Consider the following 18,568-nt stretch of genomic DNA (forward strand, 5'->3'; position numbering starts at 1 on the left):
ATTTTTCATGATGCAATTCCATTCACACACTTTTGTAATATTTCAGGGACTTTTGGAGGTTGGATCTTGCTTTAGGAGGTTAAAAAGAGTTGAGGGTAAAATTTCAGGGCTATTGGAGCATCGAGGAGGAAGTTATGAAGAAAATGAAGATTTTGGTTTTACAGGAGTTTACACGGCCGTGTAAATGGAAGCCTATAATTTACACGGGCCGTGTAAACGCATATACAGGAGCATTCTACTTTTCTTGTTTACACGGTCGTGTAAATTGCACCCTTTAATTTACACGGGCCGTGTAAACGTCTCGACAGTTTTTAAAGTACTTTTACTCTCATATAATTGAGACAATCGGTTTTTTTGGAGGGGGTCGACTTTTGGGCAGAGAGAAGGCGATTTTCAAGGCTTTTGGAAGTAGATTAACACTTGGCAACATTTGATTTCATTTTGTAAGAACTTTAATTTCATTTTCTAGATTTGTGATCTTGTTCTAGCCATGATTGGCTAGAACCCTAGTTTCTCCAACTTCATGTATTGACTTCTTAGTTGTGATTTCAATCATATGACTTGATGTTTTCTTTCAATTTTCTATCTAGTGAATTTGATTTTGTCTCAATCGAATGTTTGATTCTAATTGTGATTCTTACTGGCCATTTGAATTAGGGTTAGATCATTCAAGTTATCTAATTGCAAAATCCGTAATTGTTTTGTAAATTGGACTAGGTAACAAGCACTAAACTGATTTCTATTGAATGAATTTAGTGTAAATCTTATTCACACATTCTTATGCTCCCGAGCTTATGAGGAGTATTGAGTGTTGTTGGGAACATTCACATAAAGTTTAATGCAATCTTTCAACCTAATTCTAAGAGTTTGTTTAGATTAGATTGGTAAGGTTAGGATTAATCAAAGAGCTTGTTTTGGTTAATTATTATGGTGAATGAGAAGTGTTAGAGCTTGTTAACACTTTCAAGTACCAACTTAGATAGAATTAAACAATATCTTGTCATCCATGGAATCACATTGCTAATTTGTCTTGCATAGAGTTGGAGTACTTACAAATCTTGAACTTATTTCATTTAATCAATCATTTACTTATTGCTTTATTCTATAGTTTAAATCATTGCTTATAAATTCCCCCCATTCTGTGACCATTTTTGTACCTTACACAAAAAGGTATAAACACTTGTCCCGTGTCTCTGTGGATCGACCCTACTTACCTTGTACTACGTTTTTAGTGTATAGTAGTAGTGTTTAAGGAGTCATTTGTACCCTTTATTTGTTGGGTTTGACACGCCTAACAAATTGGCGCCGTTGCCGGGGATACGGTGTTACTAATTGTTTATGCCAAGCATTTTGTGAGCAGGTGCTTTCAAAAAAAAAAAAAAGTCAAGTAGAAGATAAGTTTTCAATTGAAGGAAGTGGCGAGAAGGTTAATGTGTTGTAAAGGCCCACCTAGTTAGAACAAAGCACATTCAGGGGCCAAGTCGAGCCAACGACTTAAAACAAGGGCAGCTAACCGGGAGGCAACCCGGGGTTATTTGTTTCCTTTCTTTTAAAACTTTTTAGTCTTTGGTAAATTTCAATTTTTTTTAATGTCCCAAATGGTTTTAAACTTATTTTTTATGCCTAGAAAATGAATCTCCGGCTCCAAAAATACTTCACGGATAGCTTGGGGAGGATGAAGAGGAGGTTCTCACCATAATTGCAAGGCTCCAAGAACGATTTGGTAAATTCTTTCCACATCTTTAGTCGTTCATATTTTGCTTAAAAATTCAATTGGTATGCATCTGTGACTGTTTTGGACCCATTCCCAACCCAGCTACCATCCTCCACCATCCGACTCTCAATAGGCCGGCTATGCCTCTCTCCAAGCATCGAGGACGATGCTATATTTTAAGCTTGGGGAGGGGCATCCATCCATGGATAAATCCCGTTGCATGTAGGTTGCATATAGTTTTGTACATATTGCATTAATTTTCATTTCATTTTCTTTTTCATTTTTTTTTCTGCATGGAAAATTTTTCAAAAACCAAAAAGATTTTCTTTCTATTCTAATTTTTATTATTTTCTTTGCATTTTGTTTGCATCTAAAATTTTGCATTGCATTCATTGCATAATTAAAAAAAAACGATCCAATCCCAAGCAACCGAATCTTTTCAAAACAGTTGAGCTGGTAAATGAATCATGTGCCTTGAAATTGGCTTGCTCTTTTTATTGAAAAATCTAAAAGCAAGTTAATCACACACGAACACACCTCCCGAAGCTACTTGTGCAAAACAGAAAGTGAGAAGATTGTCAACATTGGAGCATAACAGCAGGTATGAGTTAATTCTTTGGGACATATGACCGGTCTTATGAGTAGTAATGCTCAATTGAACTTAAAATGCCAAATTCAAAAGTTCATAAAAAGAATACAAAATCCCAACGTTCCGAGCCTTCCAGCGCTCTAAAAAGTCATTTCTACTCATTCCCTTTTATATACCGTGCTTTGGGACATAGCTTCCAACTATACCTACGGGTCTTTGCATGTTGACCTTTAGTCCCCCGAAAAATATCTAGAAGTCCCTCACGGTAATAGACCGTGAGATGTCCCACAATAGAAAAGTCATGGACGAAAATATAAAGAAATAGGCCTAGCAAATAAATTAATAAGAGTGTTATATGTTATCTTATTTATATGAAAAAAAATAATAATAATAAAAAATTAAAAAAAAATATATTATTAAGTTAATCTGTGACCTTTGGGACTCGAACAAGTAAACTCTCAGGGGTGTTTTACACCTAATCGCCTAAAGCTAAATTGTTTGGGACTGATTGAGTTGAAAATTCGCTACACGGGTTCCATAGAAAGTCATGAACTTAATAACCAAATAAAGCTAATCTGTGGCCTTTGAGGTTCGGGCAAGTAAACCCGAGGGATCCTTTTAAATCTAGCACACTAAGGTCATTTGATCTGGATGTGTTGGTTGGAAGCCCGTTACACGAATTTCAAAGAAAGCCATGAGCTTTATTTGTAAAAAAAATGTAATTAGGAAGTTTGTATATAGTTGTGTTTATAGTTTAATTGAATATTATGTTTAGGAAAAATATTTGGCTGCCAAAAGATTCCCTTGGACTTGGATTTGAACTTATGACATTGGGACTGAATGTTAATTACTTTGACTGGTGTAAGTGGTTTGAAGTTTGTAACCAATCTGGATAAATATTAGGGAATTTTTAGAAAAGATTTTTCAGAAAAAGATTGTTGTTGATCAACAAATAGCTGGAATCGGGCATTGTTATATTTTATGAAACAAAGATGGTTGAGCATGTTTTGTCACATATAATTTCACGAGAGTAAGACCATAATTTGTTCCAAGAATTGACTTGATGATATTGAAAGGGACTAGTGTTGTGATCTTTGATTCTGTTGAGTTGTATTAGGGAGTGGCCAAAGTCTTATTTCTATTATCATATAATATTTTGAGACAAAAGCCAAGTTGACTCAAGGCATGACAGGTACATTCTCAACTATGGTACAAAACAGGGTTAATTGGGTTGGATATATTTTTTCATGTTTGTTTTGATTTCTTGCATCAAGTTTCAAAAAAAACAAAAAAAGTTTAACTTTGATTTTCTTTTCTTCTCTTTTATTTTATTTTCTCCGGTTTAAATTTTCTTGTTCTTTCTTGAGGACAAGAAAGGTTTAAGCTTGGGTAGATTTGTTAGGTGCATTTCATGTACCCATTTTGTAGCTTTATTTCATAAAAGTACATTGCATTTAGGTTTAAACTCATGCATTTTGCATATTTTCGGGATTTTTCATGATGCAATTCCATTCACACACTTTTGTAATATTTCAGGGACTTTTGGAGGTTGGATCTTGCTTTAGGAGGTTAAAAATAGTTGAGGGTAAAATTTCAGGGCTATTGGAGCATCGAGGAGGAAGTTATGAAGAAAATGAAGATTTTGGTTTTACAGGAGTTTACACGGCCGTGTAAATGGAAGCCTATAATTTACACGGGCCGTGTAAACGCATATACAGGAGCATTCTACTTTTCTTGTTTACACGGTCGTGTAAATTGCACCCTTTAATTTACACGGGCCGTGTAAACGTCTCGACAGTTTTTAAAGTAGTTTTACTCTCATATAATTGAGACAATCGGTTTTTTTGGAGGGGGGTCGACTTTTGGGCAGAGAGAAGGCGATTTTCAGAGCTTTTGGAAGTAGATTAACACTTGGGAACATTTGATTTCATTTTGTAAGAACTTTAATTTCATTTTCTAGATTTGTGATCTTGTTCTAGCCATGATTGGCTAGAACCCTAGTTTCTCCAACTTCATGTATTGACTTCTTAGTTGTGATTTCAATCATATGACTTGATGTTTTCTTTCAATTTTCTATCTAGTGAATTTGATTTTGTCTCAATCGAATGTTTGATTCTAATTGTGATTCTTACTGGCCATTTGAATTAGGGTTAGATCATTCAAGTTATCTAATTGCAAAATCCGTAATTGTTTTGTAAATTGGACTAGGTAACAAGCACTAAACTGATTTCTATTGAATGAATTTAGTGTAAATCTTATTCACACATTCTTATGCTCCCGAGCTTATGAGGAGTATTGAGTGTTGTTAGGAACATTCACATAAAGTTTAATGCAATCTTTCAACCTAATTCTAAGAGTTTGTTTAGATTAGATTGGTAAGGTTAGGATTAATCAAAGAGCTTGTTTTGGTTAATTATTATGGTGAACGGGAAGTGTTAGAGCTTGTTAACACTTTCAAGTACCAACTTAGATAGAATTAAACAATATCTTGTCATCCATGGAATCACATTGCTAATTTGTCTTGCATAGATTTGGAGTACTTACAAATCTTGAACTTATTTCATTTAATCAATCATTTACTTATTGCTTTATTCTATAGTTTAAATCATTGCTTATAAATTCCCCCCATTCTGTGACCATTTTTGTACCTTACACAAAAATGTATAAACACTTGTCCCGTGTCTCTGTGGATCGACCCTACTTACCTTGTACTACGTTTTTAGTGCATAGTAGTAGTGTTTAAGGAGTCATTTGTACCATTTATTTGTTGGGTTTGACACGCCTAACACCACCCATCACCATTGACCACCACCACCTATCACCATTACCTCCACCCACCAGCCACCAAAACCACAGACCACCACCCACCTTCACCACCCATCACAACCACCCGCCGCCACCACCGCACACATCACCCATTAAAACCACCATAGACCATCACCACCCTCACCACCAACCATCGCCCACCTACCCACCACCACTACCTATCACTTTCACCCGTCTCCACCACCGCTCGCCACCCACTATAATCACAACCCCACATGTCACCCCCATCACCCTTCACCACCACCACCACCTATCACCACCAAACATCATTACACACCACCACCACCCATCTCCACCACCCGTGATTATGTGTATATAATCACATGTGATTATTTGTATTTAATCACATATGGATTATATGGACAATATTCTTTTTTGTCCATATAAATCATGTGATTAGATACATAATATCACATGTGATTAGATATATTTAATCAAATGTGATTAGATATATTTAATCATATATGTCTTTATTGCGTTCTCGGTTCAATAATTATTTTTTGTCATCTTTAATCATATGTGATTATAAGTATTTAATCACATATGATTAATTTGGACATAAATTTGTTATAATGTTATTGATTCAATAGTTGTTCTCGTGTATATAATTACAAGTGATTATATATATTTTATTACATATGATTTATTGAATCAAGAACGTGAAAACAAATCTTTTTCATATAAATCGTATGTGATTAAATACACGAGACCAACTATTGAATTAAAAAATGCAAAAATGAATATTGTCCAAATAAATCATATGTGACTGAATACATATAATCACATGTGATTATATGTACTTAATCACATATGATTTATGTGGACAAGATTCATTATTTCTTTCTCAATTCAGTAGTTGTACTCATGTACTTAATCACATGTGATTATATATATATATATATCAAATCACATATGATTTATATTGATACTATTCATTTTCATATTTTTGATTCAATATTTTTTCTTATGTATTTAATCATATGTGATTGTATGTATTAATCACATATGATTAATGTGGAAAAAGAAAAATTGTTTAATAAAAAACGCAAAAATAAATCTTGTGTACAGAAATCATATGTGACTAACTCTACAAGAACAACTATTGAATGAGAATGTGAAAATGAATATTGTCCATATAAACCATATCTGATCAGATAAATATAATCTCATGTAATTAAACACACAAGAACAACAACTGAATCGAGAACGCGAAAATAAATATTTTCCACATAAATTCTATGTGATTAGATACATATAATCACATGTGATTATGTGTATTTAATCACATATGATATATGTGGACAATACTTATCTTTGTGTTCTCGATTCAATAGTTGTTCTTGTGTATATAATCATATGTGATTATATATATCTAATCACATATGATTTATATAGACATCATTATTTTTTTGTCCATATAAATCATATGTGATTAGATACATATAATCACATATGATTATATGTATTTAATCACATATGATTACAGTGGACAAAGAACAATTATTGAATCGAGAATGTGACAATGAATCTCATCCACATAAATCACATATGATTTGTTTTTTCCGAATAAAATCATATATGATTAGAAACATATAATCACATCTAATTAAATCTATTTAATCACATATGATTAAATTGGGAAAAAAAATTATTGGATCGAGAACACGAAAATGAATCTTAGCCACATAAATCATATGTGATTAGATACACATAATCACATGTTATTAGGGTATCCGTGAACAATAACATAAAACAAGTAATGCCTACATAATAGGAGAGTTAGTATAACTCACCTCCTTGAGCTTGAAAATTAGCTAGAATGAGTAAGATGGATCATTTCCTTTCCGAGAACCTACACAAAAATTAAAACATTATTTAGCTTGTGTTTGTTGTATTAATCTTATAAAACTTATGTACATATTTCCTTATTTTCTCTTTGATTGCAGTCCTCTGTTTAGGATACGTTGTCTTACCTTTCAACCCATTATTAAATTTTTATAAAATTATATTGGTAAATTTCCCCCTTTTATCTTTTCAGAAATATAAATATCTCGTTCTAATGATTTTTGGTTTGTTTTATATTAAATTTAAAAGTTAGTAACTTTTAGTTGTCACTTTCTGGACCACTCAACACTCTTGGAATAAACTGTATCAATCTACTAAGAATTACATAAGTCCCTTCATATGTTGGAAACAATACATCCATATCTAACTATAGGCTTTAAAAGTTTGGCATTTGGAGTTTTGATGAATTTATTATGATGTTTTGAAGACAGTGCATGAAATATGTGACAGCATGGACCAGCCTGAGAAGATTGCCAAATTTACCCCTCAAGGAGTTGGAATTTCGAAATGTGATTCAAAGTTTAAAGAAAGTAGACACACTAAGAGTTCCATAAAACTAAGTCTCGTGATTTTTAGATGTTCGTATTGACTTTCACGGATTTTAGAAGTTGGAGGACAGATTTGGGAAAATTGATCATAATAGCTTCTAAATCACTTTTGGTGTTCTATGAAGGAATTAATGGTTAAGCCTTAAGTTTATCACTTTTAACATGATTGTTGGTTACTTATTAGGCTATAGAGATGTGAAATTCAATTTAACCTAAGCGCCTTAATGCTTGGCTTAATGAGGGTTCAAAGTTAAGGATTTTCAAATAAAATGTCACTTTCATACTTATTAGGTTCTTTCAGAAAATACGACAAACACCTTGTGTGCATGAAATCCTACAGTGATCATCAATTCTCTAATAGAGTCCAATCCAGCCCCTAGAGCTTAATATTTTCAATAAAAACAATCTAATCCAACTGTATGCATAATTCCTCACAAAAGCAAGCAAACGAACAAGCAAGTTCGTAATACATCAACAACAGCAAAACATAATGGACTTTTTCAAATAGAACAAGCAAGTTCATAATAAAATTCTACAATGACGTTAATAAATGTTCAACTTCTAATTCAAACTCCAACTTAAAGAAAAAAGCATATGTAGATACTTCCATTCCATCCATTTATTAGCATTATGAATACAAAAACATTTGTGAATATAAAGGATAGTTTGGTGGTTCATGAAAATGGCTACAAAGATGAAATATAAAAACAGACCTTTGGGATTAAATTATACATAGACATAATAACACCTAACTACCTTGAAAGATGTATATATTCTTAGAGGACTTTCATCAATCACATGATAGGCAATGCAAATCAACTTTAAAAAATGAGTACTTATGTTACTATATCATTTAATTCTGCTATTGCACCAACTTCATCACCACCAATTCTCATTTTGTTCCACTAATAATTAAAGACTAAAGAAAATTTTGTGAAAATTTTAAAACGTTATAGATGCCCTAACAATTGATTTTCTGTCATCATTTTATACAGTGAGATGAAATGGAAATATATATGAAATTATGGCATCTTAATGAATATTTAGGTGAATTTCAAACTAGATTGAGCAAGCATCGAATTCAGATTGTTACCTGTCTAATTACGTCTCATGATGAACTGCAACACATACGTCACTTGCAAGGCTGAAATGAACCAACATGGTTCCAGTACTCCATGATACAACCACCTGTAGAAAATGCCTTCCCAACAGTGGTTATCTCCAGTAGTGATTGATGGTCCTGATGCGATTTGCGGGAGGAGGCGATGTTGGGCGGAAAGCAAGATCGGAGTTGGGTGTCATTGGTTTTTTGCGTGAATAAGTAAAGCAGATGGACTAGGCGGCCCCTCTTTTAATTAAAACCAACGCGTGTTTTAATCTTGTTCTCAAATGTTCTCAAATCCAAAATTGTTCTCAATTGAACATACTTATATATATATATATATATATATATATATATATATATATATATATATATATATATATATATATATATATATAGCATTAAGACGGTAAATTTTTATTTTTATTTTTGATGTTGAAATTCAGGAAGATTAATACTAATTAAATACTTTTTTTTTTTTGAAATTTCAACTAAGAACATGTTGTATGTTTCTCCAAAATCGGACTAAAGTTTTACAAGTTGCATTAATACATGGTTTTTCGAGGGGTAATGAATTATCTTATTTCATAAATCTATCATTTTATGCGTAAGAATTATGATGCAGCCCGTCGAAGATGGATAAGCAAATGGTGAGGGTTTAATTACAAATGTTTATAAATTATTCGTTTGATCAACCCTATTATATATTCTTAAGCTATGGATTATAAATAACTTTTATTGTACTATTAGTTGATATGATTGGTTAGTTAGTTTCTGAAAATTTTCTTAAGCTGTTACAAAATATTTATTTTCAATGATATAAATTAAAGAATTTCTTTTTCAATGATGACGGATATTATAAAAAAATCTATTGAAATAAAAAACATATATTTATTCGGTATCTTTCTGGATTTTAATCAATAATTTAGATTTATTTATTATAAAAAACAAAAATAAAAATAAAATGTAAAAAATATATTATTCAACCCAAAATCTTTATAACTTATAGTCCTTTTCAATACCTACTATATGCTTACCACCTCTCTGGATGTCCAATATTTTATGTATGTTTGAGAGTGACTTTCTTCTGTTAGGAAATTTATTTGGCCACCCATCACTTTATCATTCATATATATTACTTATCACAAAACTGAAAACACTTGATACAAATATCCTTTCAAGATTTGTTTATAACATATATGAATCTTTATTATCAGAAGATATTACAGTATCATTTTAATTTACACAAATTGTCTAATTATGCTTTTCGTCCCCTTAGTTATATATTAGGAAGTTTTACTTTTGGTTATTCTAGTTTTTTAATTATAAAAAGAAGTAGATTAATTATAGTTTCGGTTCCAATAATTTACAATGAATTAATACAGTCTTGGTCAGTTGGTCCCTATGGTTTTTAGTTTAGGAAATTATAAGTTTTGTCTTCTAGATGAGTTTAATCACACGACTGCTAAGGAGAGAGGAGAGTTCAACCGCCCTAAGTCAACCAGAACAACAAAGAAGGGTTATATTCGGGTGACCGATAGGGAGAGAGAGGATAGGAGGAGAGAACGTTGACCATAAGCTAGACAGCAGTTACTTCCATGCGGTCATAGTGGCCATTTCCTCACTTAGATAACCTTCCTTTAAAAATTCTCATTGTTATGACTCTTCCCATATTAAGACTTGGTATACTATTAAAAGAAAATAAATAAATTAAAGTTTTGATCTCTGTTGCTTTTAATATAGAAATTCACATTTTTATTGCATGTAGTTTTTATTATAGCACGAAAGAAGAATGAGCAAATTACAGTATTGGTCCATGTGGTTTACATAATTTCGTGTTTAGGACCAAGTCTTGAAATTTGTACTTATATGATCACTCAGTCAGCAAACATTACACATATGGTCGATTAGGGTTGTTAGTTAAATCTCCTCAGTTAAATCTCTCCAAAATGACCATTTTAGCCTATTTTTATTATTTTTTCTCGATTCAAATTTTGTTATATAATTATTTTTTATTTGTTTTAATAATTGCATCGTGTCCTGATTTGTTTTTTAATTATTTTGCATTTATATATCTCAAATATATAAATTACGCAATTAATTTTACATATCAAACATTTTGTACTAAATTAATAGGTAAAACTTATAAGATTAATAAAATCGAAGCAACATTTGGACCATAGCCACTTGATAGACTATAATATAACAAGGTTTTTTTACTATATAATCAAGAACTTTTGTCATATTCAATAAATTGTCAATAACTAGTTATTATTAAATTATATATATATATATATATATATATATATATATATATATATATATAATTTTGATCTTCCCACTTTAGTTTCACTCTTATCTCGGTTGCTAACTGGTGTGGCAGATGAAGCCAAGTCCTTTCCATCAAGGATCTAACCACCGCTCTTTCTAGTTTCATTCAAGTGTCACTAACCCATATGCCTAAAACATCTCATTGGACGTAGGATAGAGCTAATTATGGAATCGAATATCTCTCATTTATATAAGTTTAAGTTCAAACAAGAATAAAAAAAAGTGGAGAATGCAAAAATAAATGTTATCATCTATTGTAAAATGCTATGTTTATCGAATATGAAAAAATTTAGAACTTTTTATTCTCTTTTAATCGATATTTATCTTGATATATGTTTTTTTTATATAAAATACATTTTTTAATTTTCTTACATTAACTCTTTTCATATGTTTTATTCACATGTGAGTAAACCGTGTGTCGGATTGGCGTTGAAGCTCTTCTTATTCACACACACACACTCACATGTGCACACAAACACAACTAATTTGCCAAGTAGATAAATAAAGTATGCATGATGATATCCTAAACATGTATTGTTTAACATGAAGCAACATATAAAATTTAAAGGTCGTTTGAATGAGCAACACAAACGATCATCAACACTTATTGAAGTCGCACGTGGCAAGTTATATCGGGACACCATTTGAGATGGTGGGTAAGATTCAGGCATCAATAGTATTTGCATTGGACGCAATATTGGTAAGCTAGTGAATAACACAATATATATTTGGAGCAATGTTGGCAAGTTATATCTTGGTATACGTGAAAATTCTTCCAACATGTTTATAAAAGACTCTAAGGTTCTTTATGTATTATGTTTATGGTCTTATTACTCAATGTAATCATATTGGAAAATTTAGTGTTATGATGGACATTGTTATATCCATTGATATTAGGCATATTGTTGTCATATTAACAAATTAACTGAAACATAAAATTTATCGATTATGCATAAGACCTAATAGTATATTTCTCCCAGTTTTTATTGTATGCGTATCTTTTAACGACAAAATTTTATTATAAAACAACTAGCAAGAAGCTAGATTTAAAAGGTATAAGACAAAACCATTACCATATAACTAATAGAAGTCCTAAACCTATTGTTATATTGTGTGCATAAGATAGTAACAATTTCATCAAAAATGTGAGCTTTCTTCGGTTGATCTTTACTAAACAAAAAGTTATTTCAAACTTCCTTATGGACCACCACACCACTAAAAAAATACTCTGGAAGCTAGCTAGCAATCTTTCTAAGAGAAGGCCACCAAACCAAACGATCCAATCTCCATAAGACATGATTACCGGTAAAGGAATATCCCACCATCTCATAATACGGGCGAGCAAATATAAAGCTATCTTACAAGAGAAAATATAGTGATCAACCGCTCCAACACTAATCCCACTAATGGGTCAATCAAAAGAATGAATGTCCAACTTTCTTTTAGATATGTTTATCCGGATAGGCAGCCTGTCCAATGTAACACCCAAAAATTTCGAACCAATTTAAACTTTTAGAACATGTCAAGTTCACCAAAACATTACAACTTTATTTTCAAAATATTAATTATCAGAGTATTCCCAAAAACATAAATATAATATGAGGAGCTGTACGATCATGCCTTCGCCTTGCCTCGATCCCCAGACGTACCTGAAGCAATAAACTGAAACTGTAAGCACGAAAGCTTAGTGAGTTACTGTCACACCCCCAAACCAAGGATGTCGGAAACGTCCGGGGGTGGAGGACTTCATGTATAGTATCACAACAACGAGTATAATAGTGCTCAAAGTAAATACAACCATCATAAATATAATTGAAAATGTTACACCATAGTATATGTTTACATGTTCAAAATCAATTACATTATGATGACAAAATGAACTGTTTGATGATTTAACGTCTCATCCTCAAAATGCTGTTGATTTCCTGTTTCACTGATTTCCTGAGAATACAAGTAGTTTTGGAAAAGTGTCAACAATTAAGTTGGTGAGTTCATAAGATTCTTATTTGAGGAAGAAATCGTTTTTCCTTTGTAAAAGAGAATGAGTGTGATTCTAGAAAATCCAATATTTTCTTTATGAGGTGAAATGAAAGTTTCTATGTTAGGAAATAATGTACTCTAGAAGATCCATAGATTCCTTCTATAATCACCCAGTGTATATAAGTTATATAAAATTAAAGTTAAATAAACTGTCGAATATAATGGGTCTGCCCTAGGCCCACAACCAAACAAGGAACAGGAAATAGGGCGGACCCACCAATGCTAAGTCGATTTGTGGCTGAACTCTTATATAACTCCAACTTATACACCCAGCAATTATACCCGGAACCTACAACTCTAGTTGACATGTAGTCTTAGCTATCCTAAGACTAGAACTGTATCCATGTTTTCTGCACTTATGAAAATATGCACAAGTTTAGGTTGTCATAAATACGATTTAGTGATAGAACACCACGTAAATCTTATGTTTTGCGAATACCCTAAGTGAGTTATTATAACCATGCTATGACCTAGTTGGACTGAAACGACGTTCTTCAGGCGTCGGAACTGCTATGACATTTGTCACCCGTAGACCTCGAGGTCCTACCGCAGCTAACAGCGAGGTGTGGGGTGTCAATCCCAATATAGATCTATACACAACTATCACACTCTCCCTCTAAGAGACTCTGGTTACAATTATAGGACTTTTGATTTCGTTACCTTGGAAGTAACGTGAAGCGAATGTCTCACAAAGTTATTCATTAACAGATTTACGTGAGGTGATCCGAAAACTCTTTTATGTAAAAATAAAACCTTTCGTAGGAAGTTTGCTCGTATAACATAAACATACTTTGTCATGGTTTATCAAATTGTTTGTAATGTAAATGAACATAAACTATGCCTATTATAGTTTATCAAACGTTTGTAATGTATAGTTTTCTTGTAAAAGTAGTGTTTGTTATGTAAATGAATCATAAACTATACCTATTATAGTTTATCACATAGTGGTAGTAGTAGTGAATATAAACTATACTTACAATAGTTTATCAAAATGTTTGTATGCAATGGATATAAACTTTGTTTATTATAATTAATTACAATACTTGTGGAGGTAAAAATCCATTTGTTTTTTGATGTATGTCTATTTACCAAGACAAAATGACATATAATATAACACATATATGCACATAATGATACACACCTTGCTCAACAAGATACAAGGTGTGAGTGAAATTGTTAACCATTTTCTAGTTTTAACCTTTTCGTTCCTGTTCTTAGAAAAATCACAGAAAAATCAATTGAAGTCGAAATCAGAATCCGTAAATTCTGGGACTTTGGAAAATCTTTCTAGTTTGTTACTAATTTTTATTATGAATTTAAAGACATTTAACGTGTATAAAAATGTCCCTATTCACAGACTGGTCCGAATTTGTTCTTGAAATGATAGGCTGTTTTGTAAAAATCACCATAAATTGTAGAAAAATCGTATGGAGATGTGCAAGTAGTCATTTTAAAGGTAAGACTCTGAACTATTTGCATATTGAACAGTTTTGAAAATATTAAGTTTAAGATGGTCAAAACAGTCCGTGAATAAGACTCAAATTTTCTGATGAAAGCTGTTGGATGAGTTTAATTGTGTTCTTGGTGTTTTATCTTGTATTCCCCCCCTTAAAACTTAAGAAAAACATGAAAAGATAGGGGTATGAACTCACCTTGAGTGATTTCAGTAGATGGATGATGAAGAAAATGAGTGTTCAACTCAAGAACACTTGGAAGATGCTTGATGATTCGAAGATCTAACAACAAATATGACGATATTTGTGTAAGGAACCCGTGATTTGAGTGAAGAAGTGTAAGGAAATCAAGTGTGGGAAAAGATTTACTTACCAAGGTGTGTGAAGTGCTCAAGATCAGCCTTGAATCTCGAATTCTTGGTGAGAGGAAGTGAGAGAGAATGTGTTTTGCTTTTTGGTGAAAAGTGAGTGAAATGGGAGGAGAGGTAAGGATTTCTTCAGCTTTTGATCAAGGTTATGGCTGAAAAAGAGTGTAAAAAGGACAATGATTGACTAGGTATGGGTGAATAGTGACTGGGAATAGTCATGGAGTGGGTATGGGAGGTAACTTGTGTCATTGCCCAAAGGATAAGTCAACACTCCACCTAAATATCGCACCCACTAGATTTTATTCTTAATTAAAGATTATACTCAAAACGTGATTAAAATTATGAAATAGGGGGTCTTATATGTTGAAATATAATTTTGGGTGAAAGTCCCACATTAAAATAATGAAAAACGGGCCTAAAACGAAATTGTGATCGAAAACCGGGTGGAAAAGGGCTTCCTGCGAAGCTTCTCGGATTGGGTGGGAGGTTCGGTCCTCAGCAGCTTGGACCCGAAGGCGAAATGGGCCGAAGGCGAAGGTCAGGAGTGAAGGCGAAGTTCGGGTTCGGTCCAGCAGTTCGGTTCGGTCCTTCATGGTTTCAGTCCGAGAGGCTTCGCCCCATAAGAGAAGGTTTCGGTTCATTAAGGCTATTTTTCAAGAATTCTTCCCGTTTCGAGCGGTTTTTGACCCGGTTTAGGGTCGGGATGACCCGAAAGATTATAAAAAGTTTAAGGAAGTTTTGAGAGAGATTTGGGAGAGATTTTTAATAGAGAGAGATAGAGTGAAAGAGATTGGGAGAGACTTCTTTTGTGACCTTTTTTGAGTGTTTGGCTTTGTAACGCAAGGTTCGTACACACCGTTAAGCCTCGTTATGATTGTTATACACTCCCAAGGGGTATGGAATAATGTTTTATCGAGTTGATTCATCACTTACCCTGATTAGGGTTTAGAATTTCCGAACACGTGAAAACTCTAAGTGATATTTTGTATTAAGATTGCGAGTTGTACAATACGAATCATAATGGAAACCCTAATATACGAGGGTTAGATGAGTTGACCGGTTTGACTTGTTGACTTTGGTTGACTTTGACTTGACCAAGAATTAACGGTTGTCACAGTTACCCCCAAAATACCGATACACATACAGTCCACATAACGATATCAGCAACATCATAACATAACATCCTGGAATAGCATGCAATGGGTCTACAGCTTTACGAGCTGGATTACCCCTGGGCCCTCAGTACGAGTCTGGAATGCCTACCGGGCCCTCAGCTCGTATCTGGAATGCCATCGAGCCCTCAATACGAATCTGGAATGCCTACCGGGTACTCAGCTTGTATCTGGAATGCTCTCGAGTCCTCAGCATGAGTCTGGAATGCCTTGCCTGGCCCTCAGCTCATATCTGGAATACTCTAAGGTTTGTTGGCTACCGTACGTAGTGGTACAACCTCAACCCATCCCATATTACATGTAACGTATAACATAACTACTGAGCATGCAATAATCATATAACCTCATAGGTAGTCCTACAGATCTACATAACTGGAATAACCACTAACATGCAACACTAACTCATACTCAACATCTAACACTGCTAGGATAACATATCCAATGGGCCGGCCTTGGTGCCTTAGACCCCTTAGTATAGTGAGGATAACTCACCTCGCAACTGCCGTCTGAAACTAGAAAGCTCGATTCCCGGATCACCAACACGAACTCCACCACCTATAGATACCATACAACCCTTTTTCATAAATTTCCAAATTACCAGAATACCCTCATAAGTCAACTGGTCAACCCTTGGTCAAAGCCAAAGTCCACAGTTAAAGTCAACAGTCCATGTTGACTCGACTCGTCGAGTGTAGTTCACCGACTCGTCGAGTCCTTCCTGAACTCGAGAAGTCGTGAAATCCTTGGTTGACTCGTTGAGCTTTCCTTTAACTCGCCGAGTTCATACATGTCCAAAGATTGAGGGAAACCCTAGCCGACTAGCCGAGTCTTCGACTGACTCGCTGAGTCCAAGGCAATCTTCAACGGACTCGTCGAGTTGTTCATCCAAATCGTCGAATACATGGCCATCTTCGTGTGGCTCGCCGAGTCGACCTTGCGACTCGTCGAGTCCCTTCAGTCCTTCATCCATACAGACGCTTTTTAAGCCATGCAGTGGCTCCATATTGCAGATCCAAGCTTCTAAGGCATGTTTATCATGTAAAGTTGCAAACTTTACGTGCATGCAAGGCCCTAGAGACTCTAAATGACCAATCTAAGCTTCTAATGGAGCTTTACACCTTAGGAGAGTCTCATCCTTGCATGAGTTGGAAACTTTATGGACTTAGGACTCAAAAGAGGTTTAGATCTGAAGTTTCAGCTTCAGATCTAGCTCCCAAACTAAAATCCCTTAATGAATAACTAAAGAAAGCCCTAGTATAACATCCGGATTTCCAGGTACCATATTCAAATTGTTTATTTTGAGTTATAAGGAGGGACTCGACGAGTTGACGCCTAGACTCGTCGAGTAAGATCGCGATTTGCTGACTGGATTAATGAACGGACTCGACGAGTCGATGGGTGGACTCGACGAGTCTGCGCTGTGGGTGGAAACCCTAAATCCTCGGGCATGTGCCCTATTTAAGGGACCTGATGGCCCTCATTTACGGCTACCAGTCCAGAGAGAGAAACCCTAGTGAGCTTGAGCGTTTGGTGTGAGGAGAAGGGCTATTTTAATCCTTATTGGTGTGGTTTTTGCAAAGAAGAAAGGGATTCCAGCAAAAGAAGGTCAAGGGGGTTGCTATTTTGTGGTTTCAAGCAAGGAAACTCCATCTTTGAGGTATTAAATCGAACCCTTCTTCTGGTTTGGTGTAGAACCCTTGAATCTAGGGTTTTCTCTATTCTTTATTGGCTTGGATATGATGCTTATGATGTCCCTTTGAGTGTTAAACTCTGGATCTGGACCTTGAGAGGTCCAGAGAGCCCCAACCTCCCTGCTTTATGCTATTCCATTAGAGATATGAACCTAGGTTTCCATTTTAGAGGCTATTTCACCAAAGGAAGCATATTGAATGTTGCATGAGTGTAAAGGTCGGACCTTTACGTGATTATGAGTATGGTAAGGTCAGATCTATAGGTTAGAGAAATAGATCTGACCTTAGAAGGGTATTTGAGTGTTGCCATGGAAGGAACTCGCCGAGTCCATAAGGGGACTCGACGAGTCGAGTCGGGTTGCCACACGATTCATGACCAGTGGTAACCCGTTGAGTGAAAGGTTAACTCGACGAGTCGAGTGAAGATCTATGAGGATTCGGAAGATGCTTGGACTCGCCGACTCACATGAGTGCACTCGACGAGTCTGGTCAAAGTTTGACCGTTGACTTGAGTTGACTTCAGTTGACCTTAGGGTTTTGGTCAAGCTGGTTCTAGAGAGAGATCTGGGAGGGGTAGAATGGTCTTCTACCCACTCCTTAGAAATGAGGAAAAGAGAAAGTATTGATTAGAGATGTTATTATGTTGATAGGAGGAGGCTAGGTCGGGTTATCGAGCACAAGAGGTTATCCGACATCGTACGAGGTGAGTCTTCTCACTATACTTTACCTAGAGTGGTAATATGTGTGACCGGAAGGTCTTATGTCCTATGAGCAGTATGTGATGTATGCTGTTATTTAATATGTATGTGCTATGTTATGTTATGAGTAGTATGTTATAGACCGGAAAGTCATTATGATATGGACCGGAAGGTCGCTACGGGTAGGACC

This window comes from Lactuca virosa, chromosome 2 (assembly GCF_052849685.1).
Source record: "Lactuca virosa cultivar CGN04683 chromosome 2, Lactuca_virosa_CGN04683_v6, whole genome shotgun sequence".
In the NCBI taxonomy this organism is placed as follows: Eukaryota; Viridiplantae; Streptophyta; class Magnoliopsida; order Asterales; family Asteraceae; genus Lactuca; species Lactuca virosa.